This window comes from Cibotium barometz, chromosome 50 (assembly GCF_041138505.1).
Source record: "Cibotium barometz isolate CiBa-2024 chromosome 50, ASM4113850v1, whole genome shotgun sequence".
Lineage (NCBI taxonomy): Eukaryota > Viridiplantae > Streptophyta > Polypodiopsida > Cyatheales > Cibotiaceae > Cibotium > Cibotium barometz.
This window is the reverse complement of record NC_141095.1, coordinates 8,774,983-8,795,231: the sequence shown is the minus strand read 5'-3', so window position 1 is coordinate 8,795,231 and position 20,249 is coordinate 8,774,983.

The window sequence follows — 20,249 nt, the reverse complement described above, 5'->3', positions numbered from 1 at the left end:
GTGGCGTGTAGTATGCAAAGGTGGGAGCTCGCCGTCGTGTAAACGAAGCAGCATTTCACACTTCCAGAACTGAGCTGTTGCGCACTTCATGATTCCAGAACTGAGCTGTTGCGCACTTCATGATTCATGTCACTTTTCGCACTTCCACAACTGAGCTGTTGGCAGTTGCGCACTTCATGGTTCCAGAACTGAGCTGTCAAAAATCAAGCCTGCCCTCACTGCATAAATTTTGGTAACCACCTTGTAACCAAAGGCCATAAAAGTTACCAATTGTAACCAGAGCTCCAATCGGGGTTACCATTTGGTAACTTGGCTTGGGGATCGAGTTACATAATGGTAACTCAAGGTTTCAAATAAGTTACCATTTGGTAGCTTATATTTTTGGAATAATTACCATTATATATATATATATATATATATATATATATATATGGAACTTCTAGCCAGGCATGCCAATATACTTTGGCTTTGAATTCAAAGTGAAACGAATGCATTATGCAATTTGAAAACCCTCACTTTCGTAAAAGAGCGCCATCAAGCTTGCGATCTCTTTCCCTCTAGAGCGCCATCAAGCTGCGCATGACCTCAGCCCTCACCCTCCTGTATTCTACGATCTACCCAGAGTCCACCTCCGTCTCGACTCTCAACATGTGCACCTTTGCCAGGCGCCCTCGAGTCTCGACCTTGCTAGGTACATTGCTCTTATTTCTCCTAAATTCTAATTCTTATTCAAAAGCTTATGTGATGTTTGCCTGTCAACAACACTGTGTAACGTGTTTGCTTTTTTTCTTTTTGAAACATAGCTATGTCCATCCTTGTCAATATTTTGCTTTCTTTATTTTTGAAACATACCATTAACATTACAGTGTGTTTGCTTTTTTAATTTCTGAAACATAGTAATGGTACTAAGTCCCTATCAACCTTATGTTTTGCTTTCTTTTTTAACATTGGTATGCACATTGCATATCAATCAGGCAAGCATCATATTTAACAAAAAGAAAATAAATAGGGAGGTGTTGGCTATTATTTCTTGTTGGAGCACTCTACATATTACCTTTGATTTTATCTATAAACACCATCAAAGAAGCGGGGAAGTTTACAGGTCTCAAGTCATAAGTGTTATACAGGCAGTTTACTATAAAGCTTTAGAAGGAAAGAGCTTGCATGGTATCCCAAGGCTTATAGAATTCTTAAGATTCATGCAGACACCTTTTATCCCTATTAGTGATAGTTATGGGACTTATGGAAATGCTATGGCTGCAAGGGAGATGCTACAGGCTATCTGTGATTATGTAAGAGGTGAATTACTAACAAAGCTGAGAAGAAGTCAGTTTTTCTCTTTGTCCATCGATGAAAGCACAGATCGACGCCTGGAGAAGCACTTGATTGTTTATGTGACTTACTTAACATCACAACTTGAGGTTAAGGTGAATTTTTTGCAGCTATTGGAAATAGAAAAGGCTGATGCTAAAACAATTTGCAATAGCATTATTAAGCTCTTCAAGGATTTGAAGCTCGACACACACAAGAAGATTTGTCGCTATTGCCACTGATGGTTATAGCACCATGATAGGGAAGAAAACAGGTGTAGTGGCTACTAGATTGAAAAGGCTGTTTGCCTCTCTAATTGCTGTTCATTGCATTGCACATAGAGAGGCTGTTAGATATCCGTAACGCCGCTACGGGCGTTACCACAAGAGGGGACGGCCTCTGGTTCACCACCCAGCCATAGAGGAAGAATGAGGATTGCCCCTCATCCCCCAGGCTATATAGTGTGTGGCCTGCCGTCCACACTAGCCTGGCCGCCCATGACTCCGCATGGGCATCCTCTCCCACTGAACCCCGGACATGGCCATCCGGTCTGCTGTCGGTCTCACAGGCATTACAGCCTACGTGACATTACCCCCCCTTAAGAAGAGTTTTCGTCCTCGAAAACAAACTGGGGAAACCTTTTGGAAATTGCACTACGGCGTTCCCAAGTAGCTACCTCCTCATCCCTATCTGTCCATTTATTAACAAGTACCTCCTGGTACACTTTATGTCGGGTTTGTCTATCACGATACTGTAGAATCTTTTCAGGTTCATGTGGCTCTATCAAGTCCACCAAAATCTCTGGAGAAACTGCGTTCTCTAACCCGTGAACTGATTTCTTTAGTTTACTGACATGGAAGACAGGATGATGGACTTGAGAACTCTCCGATAACTCAAGTTTATATGCTACGTCCCCAATCGTCTTAAGGATTTTAAAAGGACCACAATATCTCGGAGAAAGTTTATCACACTTTCCCGTTTTCATGGTTTTTGACTGCGCAAGAACCTTGAGGAATACAAAGTCACCTTCTGCTAAGGTCACCTTTCTTCGTCCTTTATCCGCAAAAGTTTTAGCGTGATCCTCAACGCTACGAATGCTCTCACGTGCGGCTCTGAGCATATCATTCATATCTTCAAGGAAATCCTTGACAGATTGAATCTTCTCCTTTTCTAGGCCTACAGCCATCGGAGATCTCAGCTGGAATCCATACATTAACATGAATGGTGTAAATCCAGTCGTCGCTGAGTGTTTGGAGCTGTTATAGGCAAACTCCAATAAGGGCAAGTACTCTTCCCAATTAGATTGCTTCTTACTAACATAAGAACGCAACATATCCTCTAGAATTTGGTTAACTCTTTCAGTTTGACCATCAGACTCCGGATGATCTGCCATACTCATACTCAGAGTAGTATCCAACTTTTTGAAGACTTCCCTCCAAAAATGACTTTTGAACTTTCTTTCTCTATCCGAGACTATATCTGCGGGCAGGCCATATAGCTTGTAGAGATGTTCAATAAAGAGTTTTGCCAACTCTGGCGTTTTAAGAGTTTTCTTCGTGGCGATAAACTTTTCCATTTTAGTTAACCTGTCCACTACCACCCACACCGAGTCATTCCCTCGACTCGTCTTGGGTAAACCGGTAATGAAATCCATGGAAATGCTTTTCCATTTCCCTTGAGGAATCTCCAGCGGATGGAGTAGTCCTCCAACCTTAAGACGTTCATGTTTATTGACCTGGCAATTATTTTTACTCTCAAATGCAATTGGGTGTCTCCTTTGCATAAGTACCGCCCCAATGGCCTCATTACTAGCGTTTGTTTCCAAAACAAACGGCTCATTCGGATCAACAATAGTCAAAATAGGTGCAGCTACCTACGGTCACCTTGAGCTTATCAAAGCTTTTCTGTTGGGCGTCCCCCTAACTAATGTTTTTAGTTTTTGACCGTAACTGGTCAGTCCAACAGGACTGCGATCTGCGCGTAGTCCTTCACATACTGTCGGTAGAACCCCGACATGCCAAGAAAAATCTGCAGTTCCTCGAGATTCTTTGGCACTGGCCATTTAGCCTCTACTTTTTCTGGCTCCATCCACGTACCATCGAACGGATATAATATGGCCAAGGTAGTGAATTTCTGTTTCAAAAAATTCACATTTGCTCTTCTTTGCAAATAGTTTGTGCTCTCGCAACAACTCGAATACGAGACGCAAATGCTCTATATATTCTTTCAGTGTCTTACTGTACACAAGAATATCATCTAGGAAAACTACTACGAATTTTCCCAGATATGGACGTAAAATGCTGTCCATCAACGTCATAAACGTCGCTGGAGCATTGGTTAGCCCAAATGGCATAACCAAAAACTCAAAATGCCTGAAACGAGTCCTAAATGCTGTCTTCGCAACATCTTCTGCTTTTATTCTAACGTGATGATACCCAGATCTCAGGTCTATTTTTATAAAGTATCTCGATCCATAGAGTTGATCAAACAACTCATCCATGCGTGGCATCGGATACTTGTTCTTAATCGTTATCTAATTAAGAGTCCTATAGTCTATGCACATCCGCATAGATCCGTCTTTCTTCTTTACCAGAAGAATAGGAGATGCCCACGGACTTGAACTAGGCCGAATAAAGCCTTTGTTCAAATATTCCGTCAATTGTTTTTCCACCTCCTATGCCTCGGAGTGGCTTAACCTATAAGCAGGTTTGCTTATAGGTTTTGATCCTGGCATAACTTCGATGCCATGGTCTACTTCTCTAGATGGTGGTAAAGCATCTGGTAAATCATCAGGAAAAACATCTTGAAATTCCTCTAATAAATTCATTAAAGTATCTACGTACTTTTTCTTTAATGTCTCATTCACCTTGGATTTTTTCTTGTTTGAATCACATGCATGCCAAACAGGGTTTTCAAACAGTGGGTCTCATCCAAGGTTATTTTGTTTTCCTTGTTTGTCTACGCAAACATCATTTATTGTTTCATCTACAGAAACAAAATTCAAAAGAGGGTAACAAGCATATATCTCTGCTATCTGTCTCTGCGGACCGCTGTACATAGCTCCATGGAGGAAATAAGTGGTGTGGCAGGGACAGTACGGTCGCCCTGCAGGGTAATGACTCTACCTCCGTTCTCAAAACATGGCGTATTATGTAAGTAATTCCGAGCTAGACTAGGGCCCAAGCCATATAGCCACTCCCTGCCTAGATATACGTCTGCTCTGGCTAAGTGCATGACCTGAAAGTCAAGCGGAGCCTCATAATCCTGCATAGATAATGGGACCCCCAATACTACGGTATTCCATACCGTTTTATCATATCCATTGGCTAGGCCAACAGTATACTCATGATCACTCCGGGTCTCAATCAACCCCAACTTCTTGACTAACGAGAGTAGTTCAAGAATTTGTGGCTAGCTCCATCATCAATAAAAACTGTGACTCTACGGCCACCTATGGTGCCATACATGCGCACCATGTCATGCGGACCTACAGTAGGCTGCCACATCGCTGGTGTCACTGAACAAGCATGATGCTCACCTCTCTGAACTATGCGGAACTGAGAGGGAGTCTCTGCACTGTATGCAACTGCTTAGAAGATTTACCATCTTTTTTGGGCTCATTGCCACTCGTGCTGGCTTTAGGCTTTAGACACTCAGCCTTTGTGTGCCCTACTTCATTGCAATTAAAGCAGCGATTTTCCTTTCGCGCTTTAATATACTGCTCTTTCTTTTGGATTTCGCTGTCTCTTTTCTTCTTGGATGGTCGCGGTTTTTTAGACCAATGACCACCCTATCCTTCCTGGTCCGTCCTATCCCCTTGTTTATCACTGCGGAACCCTCTTCTTTTGAGGCCTGACCTCCTCTTTTTACTACCCTCGGCCCTGCTAGAACCACCACGCGTACTACGACGCTTGATGCCATCAAATATCTGTGCATATTTAATTGCCTCTGCTAAGTCTTTAGGCTGTAAGGGCTCTATGTACTCAAGGTAATCATCTTTAAGGCCTCTCTTAAAGCCTCGCAATGTCTGGAATGCATCGATTCCCTTTAGCTTGAGTACTATCTCCCTGTAGTCTGAGATGTACTGAGTTAGGGATTTGTTCTCCATCGAGCACTTGTCCCATAACTCCCAGCTTCTCTTTGCCTCATTAACAGGCAAAAATTCTTTTCGAAACATCGTTTCAAATTCCGTCCAAGTGGCAGGGCGAGTTGTCAAACTCATCCACCACTTGTACGCTTTGCCGGTTAATGAGAGGCTAGCCTACGGGGGGCAAATCTGACCACTTCGCTAGAAACATATTGACTGAGTCCTTGTTTCTCTCCTTTTCCTCGCCACCAAAACTAGGCGGCTTTAAGTCTTTTAATAACGACGAAGTTATCGCCTACGGACGGCCCTGCAGGCACATCGGCTTGTACTCCTGCAACCACACTGGCGAGGCTACGCTCACCCGTGCTGTAGGAGCTCGGCTACCATGAGGAGTTGGAGTACTAGCCGAGGCGGCTGTCAGTGCATCTAACCGTGTGGAGATGCTCTGTAGCATCATGACTAAATCAGCCTGGACTTTACCCATATTGTTTAGTTTGGCATTAAGATATTTAAACAGTCCACTAGAAAGTTCCGTCTCTGTTAGGACATCAGCATGGTCCAATAGGTCATAATTATCGTTGTCATACTCCAAGAGGTCCTCCTCGGTCCCCTCGGCGACGTCGATATTCATGTCCTCTGGCTCATCGGCCAGAAAGGGGTCATCTCCTAATGCAGCCACTGCAGGCTCGCTGGGTCCTAAGGCGGGGTCAATAGACGAGGAGGCGCTGGTGGATCACGCTGTCGTGCCATGGCACGTCTATGGTGTGAAACCATGCATGTGAGGTCATCAAATGCAAATCCAGATGCATGGGGTTAAGTGTCATGACGAGTCATTATATGATGCCTGAGTATATATGTTCATATTGTAAATAAGGTTCAATAAGACGAGCGGAGGCTGAGCCAGGTCTCGAAGCCTCTGTACATGAGTGTGGTATGAATTATGGAGTTTTATGCATATGGTAGACCTTCTAGTAGGGAACACCCTTCTTAACATATATGGAAATGCAAAAAAGACTTTAAGCTTGGAGAGAGTGAAAATGTTTTTCATATGCTCGACAGAATGATAGGGGAAGGTATCAAGCCAAATCTGGTTACATTCGATAGTGTTCTAAATGCATGCAGTCATGCAAGTCTAATGGAAAAAGGTCAGTTGTACCTTGAGGCCATTAGCAATGACTATGGTCTCATCCCAACTCTTGAGCATTACACTTGCATTGTTGATCTCCTTGGCCGGGCAGGCCATGTAGACAAGGCGGTAGCTTTGATCAAGAAGATGCCATTTCATCCTGGTATTGTGAATTGGCATACTGTGTTGGGAGCTTATCGAACATGGGGCAATGCCGAGCTTGGACGCCATGTCTTCGAACATGCAGCTAGAAGATCTTTCACTCAAAGTGGCAAAAGAAGGGTATGTCTCAGCAGGTTTGCATTGGGTGTCACACAGCATTCAGATGATGTAAAGAGAGAGTTGTTGTGTAGGCACAGTGAGTTGTTGGCTCTTGCGTGTGCCTTGATTAATACACCCAAGGGAACAACCATATATGTGGTAACAGAAGCACAAGTGTTTGAGAAGCTTCCCAAAGCACCAGCTGGAAACGTATATGTAAGGTGGCGGGTGGCGGCTTGCATGAATATAAGCGGGTGCAGTATTTCAAATTGGAAATTAGCGATTTTTGGGCTGCAAAAGGTGGTTGAGCGCCCGATTTCCTTGCGGGAAAATGAGGAAAAACTAGAGAACGAGGGAAGCGCATATATCGGAGTTTGGGGGTGTGCAGAAAAGGGGTAACAGGGTCGCCATCTACCAGAGATTTTCAAATCTAAACAGTATCTACTGTTCATAGCTTGTAGGTGCTAGAATTGAAGAGGGATTTGAGTACTATTGAAAGAGATGCTTTCAGTTTTTCCATGTTCTCTTCATCGCGCAGTCTGCACAGCGAAGCAACTTTAGAGATTAGCAAAATAAAATCAAAGAAAAATTTCACTTGAATACCTTCAGATAAGTGGGTTTTTTATTATTATTTTTATTACTACTTCCTACAATTTAGAAAAATCGTATAACTTATATATCCTTAAAGGTTTTGGAAAATGAGTTAAAGGCTTTGGAGAATGAGTTAAAGGTTTTGGAACTTGGAGATTTGTGGAATAAAGGTATCAAAAATATGTTTAAGCCCTGGGAAGTTGGTTTTACTTTCTACTCGATCGAATTTTGGAATTCATGAGCATGTTATAGTTATGCCGTATGCCATCTTTTGTTTGTGAGATGTTAGAATTTAAAAGCAGGTTTTTAGGTGATAAAGAACATCTTGAAATGATGGAATTGATGACACTGGATGTATGGAATGTAAATGGTCACATGTATGTTGGAAATATTTGAAGGTTATGTTATGCCTACATGTGATTGGTTCGAAGGATTTGGAAAGAGGAGCCAGGGAATCTATGCTTGGAAAGGGACAAGCACTTGGTACACAATTTTTGTGCAATCATCAGGTTGAATTCAAGGATGTATTGAGGTGAATTGACACATGTATATGTCATTAAAAATGGATATGTCCTATGCTCCTTGGAGAATTTTGTGTGTGAGTTTCCTTGTGGAGTTTGGTACCTACTCTCACAGCTAGAAGTCTCGTACTTTCCCAGCGACACCGTCCACGTCACGACAGCTCTTTGGTGAACCCGACGTGAAACTGCTAGGGTGAGAGTTGGTGAAATATACAGGGAAGCTATGGCTGAGAATTCTAAGGGTCAGGGGGTTCATTTTGACCCCGGAGTTATGCAGATGTTTCAGATGTTTACTATGTATATGCAACAGCAGCAAGCTGCTGAGAGGGGACAAATTTCCACGACCAAAGCACTACAATCAATTGTGAAAAAGGTGGATCAATTTGATGGAAAGGATATCACAAAGTACCTGCGCAATTACATAAAGGAAATGGAGCTAAACAGGGTGACTGAGGAGGATATGGTTCGAAGCTTTGAGCTGGTATGTGTTCCTGAAATAAGAGAGCGCATAAGAGGATTGCAGACAGCACATGGTGGCAGAAATTGGGAGGAGTTCAAGCTTGCTTTAAAGGACGAATATTTCATGGAGGATTCTGAGCGAGTGACCAAACGAACTTTCTTGGAATGGGTCACAAAACCTAAAATGGGAATTTTTGCCACAGAACTGCTAAGAGAGTTTGAGAAGCGCTATGCCCAGCTGTCAAGGATAGAGCGCACAACTTTGGACAGAGAAAAAACAGAGCTCTTCTTACAAGCAGCTGGGAAAGATCTCCAAGAAAAACTGGAAATTCTCCTTGAGGACAAGGATACAGAGCAGGGACTAAAGAGTGATTGGAATGATGTTGAGGATGCGGTCACCATGCTAGCAAAGCGGCAACGAAGGAGGGATAAAATGGTGATGAGCTCGGGAACTCCTATAACTGCTGTTACCCTGGAGAATCTACCAAAACCAGCTGCAATCCCAAAGGTAGAAGGGCCGATGGAAGAACTTATTAAGGGCATGCGGGACCTAAAATTGAAGATGTCCAGGATTGAAGAAAAGGGGCTACCATTAGGGCAGGCTTCTATGCAAAGGCCTCAAATCTACCAAAACCAGCTGCTGCTGCAATCCCAAAGGTAGAAGGGCCGATGGAAGAACTTATTAAGGGCATGCGGGACCTAAAATTGAAGATGTCCAGGATTGAAGAAAAGGGGCTACCATTAGGGCAGGCTTCTATGCAAAGGCCTCAAAGCAAAGAAGGGTTTACATACAGATGCATATGGTGTGATGACCCAGAACATGCAAAGAAAGATTGTGCTAGCTATAAAGAAGCCCTTAAAAATCAACTTGTGTTTTTCAAAGATGGGAAAATCCACCTTACAGAGACTGGTCTTCCATTAAGTACAAACTTTGGGAAAGGAGGGATGAAAAAGCTGGTTGAGGATATGGCTGCTAGTCATGCCATCTCTATGGTTGAGGCAGCAATCTATGGATTAAAGGCTGGTCAATCAAAGCAGGGATTTGAGAATGATGAAGATTATGAGAATGAGGATTTTTGGCCATCAACAATGGAATTAATTGCGTCAAAGAAGGTGTCTAAGCAAGCTTTGCATGAGACAGGTGATTGTATACGTCTTGAGACTGGCTGGGAGGAGCCTGTGGATTCTTTATCTGTTCATGCCTACATTGCTAAATGTCAAAGAAGGTGTCTAAGCAAGCTTTGCATGAGGCAGGTGACTGTATACGTCTTGAGACTGGCTGGGAGGAGCCTGTGGATTCTTTATCTGTTCATGCCTACATTGCTAAATGCCAAAATAATGAGGCACAGGTAGAGGAGAAGTGAAAAAGGGAAAATGAGGAAGGAGGGCCATCAAAAAGAGTTACATGTGGAAGTGAAAAGAAGGATCCTGGGCCATCACATATGCCTCCACCGCATAGCAGACCTCCACAGGAAGTATCAATGGAAGAAGTGCCAGCAAAAATGAAGCATGAGAAGGAGAAGGGTAAAGGGAAAAGTCCACTCTACAAGCTTCAATCTGATATTGAAGCTGCAACAGATCTCAAAAAGGTGCTTGAAGAGAGGATTCTAAACAACAGGGTGGAATTTACACTAGGGGAAGTCTTGGGGATTGCAAAGAAAGAATTTCATGATGAGATAATTGATATTATACGAAGGAAAAGGCAGTCCATAATTGAATCTATTCCATCACAAGGGGAGGCAAGCACTTCCAAGACTCATGGAGTACAGGTACAGCAAAAAGGAAGAGAGAGAAAATGTGGTGGAATGTAATCACTCTGCTGATGGGGCACGACAAGTGCGCTTTGTGGAAGAGGATGATGAAAAAGAAGTTCTTACAAAGAGTCATTACTCCAGGAGCCATTGGGCAAGAGCAACTACTGAAACCCTTGTCAAGATAGGTGATTTGGAAGAGCCATATGTCGCTCTAATTGATCATGGGTCTGAAATAAATCTTATGGCTAAAAATCTCTACAACAAATGTAAGTGGCCAATGGATGTGGATCATGGGTGGATGATTAAAGCAGCTAATAACTCATCTGGAGAGCTCTATGCAGCATGTCCAAATGTAAGGGTAACTATAGGGGATGTGAAAGATGATCAGAACTTCTTTGTTCAGGAGATGTCATCGTATCCCCTTATCCTCGGGCAACCCTACATTACAGCTGTAAGGATGGAAACAAAGGTTTTGGATGATGGCTCGGCATATGCGAGAATAAGGAGTAAAGATGGCAAGAAAGCTGTTCAGTTCTTGACAGTTTGCATTAACCATGAAAGGAATCATGAGTCTCTTCGAGCACAGTCACTCCTAAAGATAAATAGAGAATTCATGAATTACAGGGAGATGAGGGATTTTGGCCAGGTGCCATTGTAAAGCGGGATTCCAATGGTACAAGGGAAAATGAGTTCTCGCAGGACTCAATCAATGTAAATAACTTTTCAGCAAATTTTCAGGGATTCTCTAGCTATGGGTCACTGGTCTTTGTAAAAAGCAAGGATTTGAAGCATGGCATGCATAGACATGTACAAAATGAACAAAAAAGTCTTGAGCAGTGTGGTCTTTTGGAGAAGAATGAGTTTATTTCAGGGGTGCTTGATGAGGTGTCATTTGTAGATACTATGGATGTGCTTTTTGATATGGGAAGAGCATGCTTACAGGGTGGAAATGAGATGATAGAGGTGTCATCTGTGGAGATGTATGATATAATCCAGGAATTTGAGGGGGTGGAATGTAAAAACATGAATTGTGAGATGGATGCTCATGTTGATACAAAGTACAAAATAGTTGCAAAGAAGGTGAAACCAGTTGCCTTGCCTTTGCCACCAGGAAGCAAGGAGAAAATAGATGAAGCTTCTATGCAACCAAATCTTAGAGATCCGAAGAAAATTGGGCATAAGTTTACACAGGAAACTCTAAAAGAGCTGAAGATTGGTGAGAAGGATTTTCTGTTGCCAGTTGAAAAGAAATGCTTTGAGGAAATGCTTGTGAAACATGGGAAAGCCTTTGCTTTTCAGCCGCATGAGATAAGCTATGTTGATCCAAGTGTAACAGCACCAATGGTGATCTTTACTGTTCCACATGTGCCCTGGAACCTGCGGGCGGCCAATTCCAGTGCCAAAGGCTCTCTTGCCAAAGCTGATGGAATTACTAAAAGAAAAGATCAGGATGGGAATTTTGGAGCCATCATGCGCTCCATATTCCAACAGATGGTTTACTGTGCCAAAGAAAAATGGGACATTGCGCTTTATTCAAGACATGCAACCTGTAAACAAAGTCACAATCAGGAATGTGGGAGCAGGTCCGATTGTGGATGAGTTTGTAGAAGCATTTGCAGGGAAAGCTATATACTCTATGGGTGATCTGTATTCGGGATATGATCAGTTCCAGCTGGATATACAAAGCAGGGACTTGACCACAATGAGAACTCCTTTGGGATTAGTAAGGATGTGTACCTTACCACAGGGGGCCACCAACTCAGTGGCACATATGATGAATGGAATGAATAAAGTCTTACGAGACTTCATACCACAAATAACTATGCCATTTCTGGATGATGTGCCAATAAAAGGCTGTGGGATGAGAAAGACAAAGATGGGGATTTGGATTCAAAAGGGTGCCGCAAGTTTGTGGTAAATCATATAAAGGATTGTGATATGATTCTATGCAGGCTTGAAGAAGTGAATCTTACTTTGTCTGGACTGAAATCAGTGTTTGGGGTTGGTGAAGTGCTAATAGTGGGACATCTTTGTAGTACTAATGGACGTCGACCTTGTCCAGCCAAGATAGATGCAATACAAAGAATGAAAGAGATATGCATTAATGTTACAGAGCTGAGGAGATTTCTTGGCGCATGTGTCTTTTATGTTATTTGGATCCCACATTATGCGCATGTAGCAGATCCTCTTTATCAACTCTTGAGGAAAAATCAAAAATTTTTGTGGAATGTAGCACATACTAAAGCTATGCAGAAGCTGAAATATCTGCTTCAATCATCACCTACTCTAAGGAAGGCAGATTACGAGTGTGGTAGGCCTGTGATTGTTACAGTTGACACTAGTCCTACTAGGATAGGATGGGCAGTAGGGCAAGATGATGAGGATGATCACAGGTATGTAATCAGATTTGGAGCAAAGGTATTAAGCTTTCGACAACGAAAGTATCCACAGATCAAGAGAGAGTTATGGGGAATAGTCACTGCTCTAAAATGTGAAAAAGAATATCTTATTGGGGCATCTGTACTTGTGGAAACTGATTGCTTGCCACTTCTTGGGATGATAGCAAGCTGTACCACTCCAGATATTGCTATGCTTAGGTGGATTGCCTATATCAAGTCACTAAATCCTGAGTTTGAGCATATTGCAGGAAAAGATAATCCAGTTGCAGATATGCTATCAAGAGCCAGGTATGAAGATGAAAAAGAGATGATTAGTGACATTGATGATGTGGGTACAAAGTTCTACACTACAGCATATGCAAAAGGGGACCATATTTGCCTATCAAATGCACTTGAGTCTTTTATTGAGGAAATGTATGAAGGAGATTGGTTGCTTATTGGTCAATATTTGAGTACTCTGACAAGACAGGAAAATTGGTCTGACTCAGAATTTAAGAGGATCCGCAGAAAAGCATATGGTTATTTTCTAAAGGATGGGTACCTCTGGAAGCATCCTAAGCAAAGGAATGCTATGCCACAGAGAGTCATATGTGATAAAGAGACTCAAGGGAAGCTTGTGAAAGAATTCCATGAGAGTCTCTGGGCTGGACATCAAAGTGTGTGGGCCATCTTTACCAAAATAAAGGAAAAATATTGGTGGAAAGGAATGTACAAGGATATTTCCCAATATGTGGAAACATGCCAAATGTACTCAAATGTGCGACATCGTGATGGCTTGCAACCAACCTACCCACCTGCCATGCACTACAAATGGGTAGTGGATCTAGTTATAATGCCTTTGGGAATTTGGCAGATGCGGTATATAGCACTTGCAAGAGAAGATTTGACAAATCACGTAGAGGGGCGTGCTCTTAGAACAAAGAGTACAGAAACAGTATGCAAATTTCTCTTGGAAGATGTGATTTGCCGGTATGGTTGTGTTGGGAAAATAACAGCTGATAGGGGTGAGCTAGATGTTGAAGAAGCAAGGGAATTCTTCTCTAGAATTGGCATCAAACTGTCCCTAACATGTGCTTATAATCCTGAGGGCAATGGAAAAAGTGAGCGAGGACATCCTCCAATCATTAAAGCTTTGGCTAAGGCATGCAGAGAAAGAATGCGAGAGTGGCCAAAGCTGCTACCATATGCCTTGTGGGCTGACCATACAACTCATAGCTCAGTGAGACAGGATACATGCCTGCAGAATTAATGTATGGTCAGAAGCCAGTGATGCCTGTTGAAGAAGTAGTTCTAACTTGGAATGTATTGCCCTGGGTGGAAGGATTGAGCAGAGAAGACTTCCTTGCATTGCGAATAAGACAGTTGGAGAGGAGGCCTGAAGATGTAGAGCCTGCTAAAGCTCGCTTGAAAGATGCAAAGTTGAAAAATAAAGAAAGATTTGATAGAAGACACAGACTCCGGCCAAAACCTATTGAAGAAGGTGATTGGGTCCTAATGTATGATAGTAGCCTTGACAACCAATTCACTGTTCAAAGAAAATTTGCAAAAAGATGGTTTGGCCCTTACATTGTCAAGCATGTGCATGGAAATGCCACGTATACCCTGTGTGAGCTTGATGGAACAGAGATAAAGAATCTTGTAGCAGGCAAAAGGATCAAGATGTTTAAAAGAAGGCATGATAATGATCCTTTTGATTCACAGGGAACTCAGGATGAGAGGCTTGACAGCGATAGTATGGGTATGGTTGAAGAGGAAGAGGATGATCTTCCTGGTAATGTAGAAGAAGAAGATGACATCCAGTTATATGTGGATCTTGATGATGATTTGGCACATACCAGAGGATGTGCAGGTTTAGAGGGGGTGGATGTCGTGCCATGGCACGTCTATGGTGTGAAACCATGCATGTGAGGTCATCAAATGCAAATCCAGATGCATGGGGTTAAGTGTCATGACGAGTCATTATATGATGCCTGAGTATATATGTTCATATTGTAAATAAGGTTCAATAAGACGAGCGGAGGCTGAGCCAGGTCTCGAAGCCTCTGTACATGAGTGTGGTATGAATTATGGAGTTTTATGCATATGGTAGACCTTGTAGTAGGGAACACCCTTCTTAACATATATGGAAATGTAAAAAAGACTTTAAGCTTGGAGAGAGTGAAAATGTTTTTCATATGCTCGACAGAATGATAGGGGAATGTTTTTCATATGCTCGACAGAATGATAGGGGAAGGTATCAAGCCAAATCTGGTTACATTCGATAGTGTTCTAAATGCATGCAGTCATGCAGGTCTAATGGAAAAAGGTCAGTTGTACCTTGAGGCCATTAGCAATGACTATGGTCTCATCCCAACTCTTGAGCATTACACTTGCATTGTTGATCTCCTTGGCCGGGCAGGCCATGTAGACAAGGCGGTAGCTTTGATCAAGAAGATGCCATTTCATCCTGGTATTGTGAATTGGCATACTGTGTTGGGAGCTTGTCGAACATGGGGCAATGCCGAGCTTGGACGCCATGTCTTCGAACATGCAGCTAGAAGATCTTTCACTCAGTGGCAAAAGAAGGGTATGTCTCAGGTTTGCATTGGGTGTCACACAGCATTCAGATGATGTAAAGAGAGAGTTGTTGTGTAGGCACAGTGAGTTGTTGGCTCTTGCGTGTGCCTTGATTAATACACCCAAGGGGACAACCATATATGTGGTAACAGAAGCACAAGTGTTTGAGAAGCTTCCCAAAGCGCCAGCTGGAAACGTATATGTAAGGTGGCGGGTGGCGGCTTGCGTGAATATAAGCGGGCGCAGTATTTCAAATTGGAAATTAGCGATTTTTGGGCTGCAAAAGGTGGTTGAGCGCCCGATTTCCTTGCGGGAAAATGAGGAAAAACCAGAGAACGAGGGAAGCGCATATATCGAAGTTTGGGGGTGTGTAGAAAAGGGGTAACAGGGTCGCCATCTACCAAAGATTTTCAAATCTAAACAGTATCTACTATTCATAGCTTGTAGGTGCTAGAATTGAAGAGGGATTTGAGTACTATTGAAAGAGATGCTTTCAGTTTTTCCACGTTCTCTTCATCGCGCAGTCTGCAGTGAAGCGACTTTAGAGATTACCAAAATAAAATCAAAGAAAAATTTCACTTGAATACCTTCAGAGATAAGTGGGTTTTTTATTATTATTTTTATTACTACTTCCTACGATTTAGAAAAATCGTAGAGATAAGTGGGTTTTTTATTATTATTTTTATTACTACTTCCTACGATTTAGAAAAATCGTTTAACTCGTATATCCTTAAAGGTTTTGGAAAATGAGTTAAAGGCTTTGGAGAATGAGTTAAAGGTTTTGGAACTTGGAGATTTATGGAATAAAGGTATCAAAAATACGTTTAAGCCCTGGGAAGTTGGTTTTACTTTCTACTCGATCGAATTTTGGAATTCATGAGCATGTTATAGTTATGCCGTATGCCATCTTTTGTTTGTGAGATGTTAGAATTTAAAAGCAGGTTTTCAGGTGATAAAGAACATCTTGAAATGATGGAATTGATGACACTGGATGTATGGAATGTAAATGGTCACATGTATGTTGGAAATATTTGAAGGTTATGTTATGCCTACATGTGATTGGTTCAAAGGATTTGGAAAGAGGAGCCAGGGAATCTATGCTTGGAAAGGGACAAGCACTTGGTACACAATTTTTGTGCAATCATCAGGTTGAATTCAAGGATGTATTGAGGTGAATTGACACATGTATATGTCATTAAAAATGGATATGTCCTATGCTCCTTGGAGAATTTTGTGTGTGAGTTTCCTTGTGGAGTTTGGTACCTACTCTCACAGCTAGAAGTCTCGTACTTTCCCAGCGACACCGTCCACGTCACGACAACGCGTGATCGACGAGCGCACTCCGGACCGGACAACGGTCGGGCGTGTATACGGCCTGACAATTCGATCGGGGTCAAACCCGCGACCGAGGACAAGAAACTTGAAAAACCTAGAGAAGTAGAAGGCGGTGGGGACACACTACGCCTAGCAGACATCTTTAATTCTTGCAAAAAATAATGCGAGAACTCGGAAATTACAAAAGAAAAACCATAATAAAATGAGCAGTGGTGGAGAGAGAATAGTCACTCCCCTTTACGGCGGTTGCCTGTCGATTTGTGTTTCCTGCGAGCCTCTACAAGCGTTGCTAGTCCGAGATGCTCCGATCCACGAGAAAAAATGCCTGCAACTCATAAAAGATTTAATTCGCTCGAGAAGTTGTGCCTGAAAAACTCGGATTATCCCTTGTCGGGATTATTCCTCCTCCCCAGCCGAGAGAGAGGATCCATTTAAATTTACTTTCATTTTTAATAAATTAAAAATGAATAATTAAAATATATTAAAAAAATAAATGTTTTTTTTCTTTTTTTTTTTCTTCTCATCTCGTGGCATTTGCTGGGCTGGTCGGCTGCCTGGTGGTCGTTGCCGCCGCCTGGCTAGCTGCCCCTGGCTGGCCGCCGCCCGCTGCTGCTGCCTGGCTGGCCTGGCTGGCCACCTGGTTGGCCTGGCCACCCACTGGGCTGGCCGCTTGGGCTGGTCGCCGTGCTGGCCTTTAGGCTCTTCCTCTTCAACGCAAGTCGCCCCCCGACAACGGCGCTCACGCAAGGTTCTTCGACGACGGCGCTCACGCAAGACTCAGACGGCGCAATGTGCTCAGACGGCGCCCCCCTCAGATTCTTCGCTGGTTTTTGCCCCCCTCAGACACACTGTGTTTGTTGGCCGTCTTAGACTCTTCGCCTTTCCAAGGCAAGCCCCCCCTTGCACAATAGCGCTACGTGAGGTAGGGGGCTGTTGTTCGCCCCCCCCCACACAGTAGCTCCCACACGGAGCTTTAACGCAGCTCGTGGGGCTGCCATTACCGTGGGGCTGCTCTTCCCTCCCCCCATCCCCACACACAGGCTTCAACGTTTTCTTTCGTAGACAATTTCAACGCAGAGAAAAAAAAACAAAACGAAAATTGCTTTTGCTTACCTGCGTTTTTGCTTGCTGTGTGTGACGGGGAGAGGGAGAGAGAGAGAGAGAGAGAGAGAGAGAGAGAGAGAGAGAGAGAGAGAGAGAGAGAGAGAGAGAGAGAGAGAGAGAGAGAGAGAGAGAGAGAGAGTTCTTCCCTTCCAAATCTTGGCTGCCTCCCTCCACACACCCCATTGTGGAGATAAGGATGAGGAGATGAATGGTCGAAAACCATCGAGTGGGCTCCGGTCCTGGGCTCCGGTCCCTCGGTCACGCGCGGACTCTGACAACCCAATCGAACCGACGCTCTGATACCAGTGTTAGATATCCGTAACGCCGCTACGGGCATTACCACAGGAGGGGACGGCCTCTGGTTCACCACCCAGCCATAGAGGAAGAATGAGGATTGCCCCTCATCCCCCAGGCTATATAGTGTGTGGCCTGCCGTCCACACTAGCCTGGCCACCCATGACTCCGCATGGGCGTCATGACTCCGCATGGGCGTCCTCTCCCACTGAACCCCGAACATGGCCATCCGGTCTGCCGTCAGTCTCACAGGCATTACAGCCTACGTGACAGAGGCATTAGCTGCCAAAGATGCTGTTGACAAATTTCTAGAATTGGAGTATATGGACAAATTAGCAGGAAAAGTATACACTTGGCTAGGAAAATCTAGTAATCGACATGCTGAATTTTCAAAGCTTTTGAAAGAGTTTCAAGTCCATGACTTGAAAATTCTACAACTTCACAGTGTTCGATGGCTTTCAAGAGGTTTGGTTATGGCCAGAATTGTAGAGCTAATGCCAGCTATATTGGAACTTTGGAAAGCAAATAATCGTCCAGATTATGGGAATATGCTGCTTTATCAAGTTCAGTTTTTATTTCACTACCTTGCTGATGTTTTGGAGCAATTGAACATACTGAGCAAAGTTTTTCAGGAAAACATCTTTGATGTTTCAACGCTTGGAGCAAAGTTTCAAAAAACCAAAAACATATTACAAACCAGGTACTTGGACCCGCAAAGTGAGTTTGCCAAAGACTTAACGAGGCTTAATAAATTCATGAAGGGCACAAGCTCCATTGGATTCATGGGGTTTAAAACATCAGGTGTGGCGGCATTAAAAGTTTTCCCATCACCTGGAGATCAATACATGATCAGGTAACGGGAGAAAATGTTGAAAATGCTGAATCTGGATCACTTGAAGATTGTAAGAACATAGCAAAGCAACACGTGCAACGCCTTCTTTAAGCTTTAGACACTAGACTTGAGGACCTTGAAGTATTCAAGGCTATGAAATTTTTTGAGCCAGTTGGGTATCCAGATATTGCAGGAAGACGAGGTGAATCAACTTCTACATGGTTGAAGACTCTTTTCGAGCATTTTAGTGCTAGAGGAGCAGATTCCTCAACATGTTATGCTAAAACAGAAGGATTTGTGGAGACCTTGTACAATGCTTGTCCTCACAAAAGTATGCTTGGTGCCTGGAGATACTGCATTTCAGATGTGAGTTACTCAAAAGATGGGCTTCTAAAAGGAAAGTGGTTTGAAGACTTTCCTACAATAATGAGATTGTGGCAAAGGATTTTGGTTGTTCCAGTGAGTACGGCAACCTGTGAAAGAGGGTTTTGGAAACAAAATGAAGTGAAATCAAAGCTAAGAAGCGACTTGCATCTTGACACATTGGATGCTCATATGATGATTTCTATGACAAGGATTCCATACGAGAAGGTGGACTGGAAAAGAGTGGAGCAAATATGGAAAGCGTTAAAGGAGCACGGGCGAAGGCCCATGGTAGATAGCATGAAGAATCAGTTCAAGACATAAAACAATTCAAATTTTTGTATCTTTGCTTGAGTTATTTTGCTTCAACGTAACTCTAGCATAATTTTTTTTCCAGCAAGTTTGAAGCAAAATAACTCCAGCATCATTTTTTATCCAGCAAGTTCTACATTGAACTACATATGAGGAGCTTAGAGGGAACAAACATCAAGTCTTCACGAACATAATAATTTTTGTGCATTTATTTGATTATTATTTTTTGCATGTAATGAGTCAGCTCCTTACCCAATGTATTATGTCTCACCCAATGTATTATGTGCTTACCATTCTACAGAACTTGTATCTCTTTTGAGCTTCTTTTTGTTGTCTCAAGATAATTTGATGCTCTTGGTTGTTGTTTTGTGCCATAATAATCTCGTGATTCACATCTATATATGACCCGAGCAATCCATGAGCGTTGCATTGTAGGGTATAGCCATTGTCAGCCTCTTATCTCCCTATTTCTACCTCTATGTTGAAATAGGGAGACAATGGCTATACCCTATGATGCTGCTCGGGGTGCCCAACGTGGGAGACTTCATCCCCACCTTGGCGTGGATGGATCTGCAGGGCTGGGAAAGGAGGATGAAAGCCGTAGGGAAGAAGATGCAGCAAGCGATGGGGGAGATTATCCAGCAGAGGAGGAGGGCTGAGAACTACGTGAGGAGTGGGCCAGATCGCATTGAGGATCTGTTGGACGTGTTGCTAGAGGTGGTGTCAACTGAGGCATAGAAGGCCAATTCTAAAGTGCAAATAACCCGACAACAGCAGTCATAATGGTAAGATTACTAGAAGCTGGAGTTGTATATGACTGTAGATTAGTGAATTTCTATCACTTACACCTGATGCAATCGTGGCTTGTGTCTTTTACAGGATATGTACTTGGGGAGAGCTGGTACAATTACCATTGCAGTTCTTGTTGAGCTGGTACAATTGCC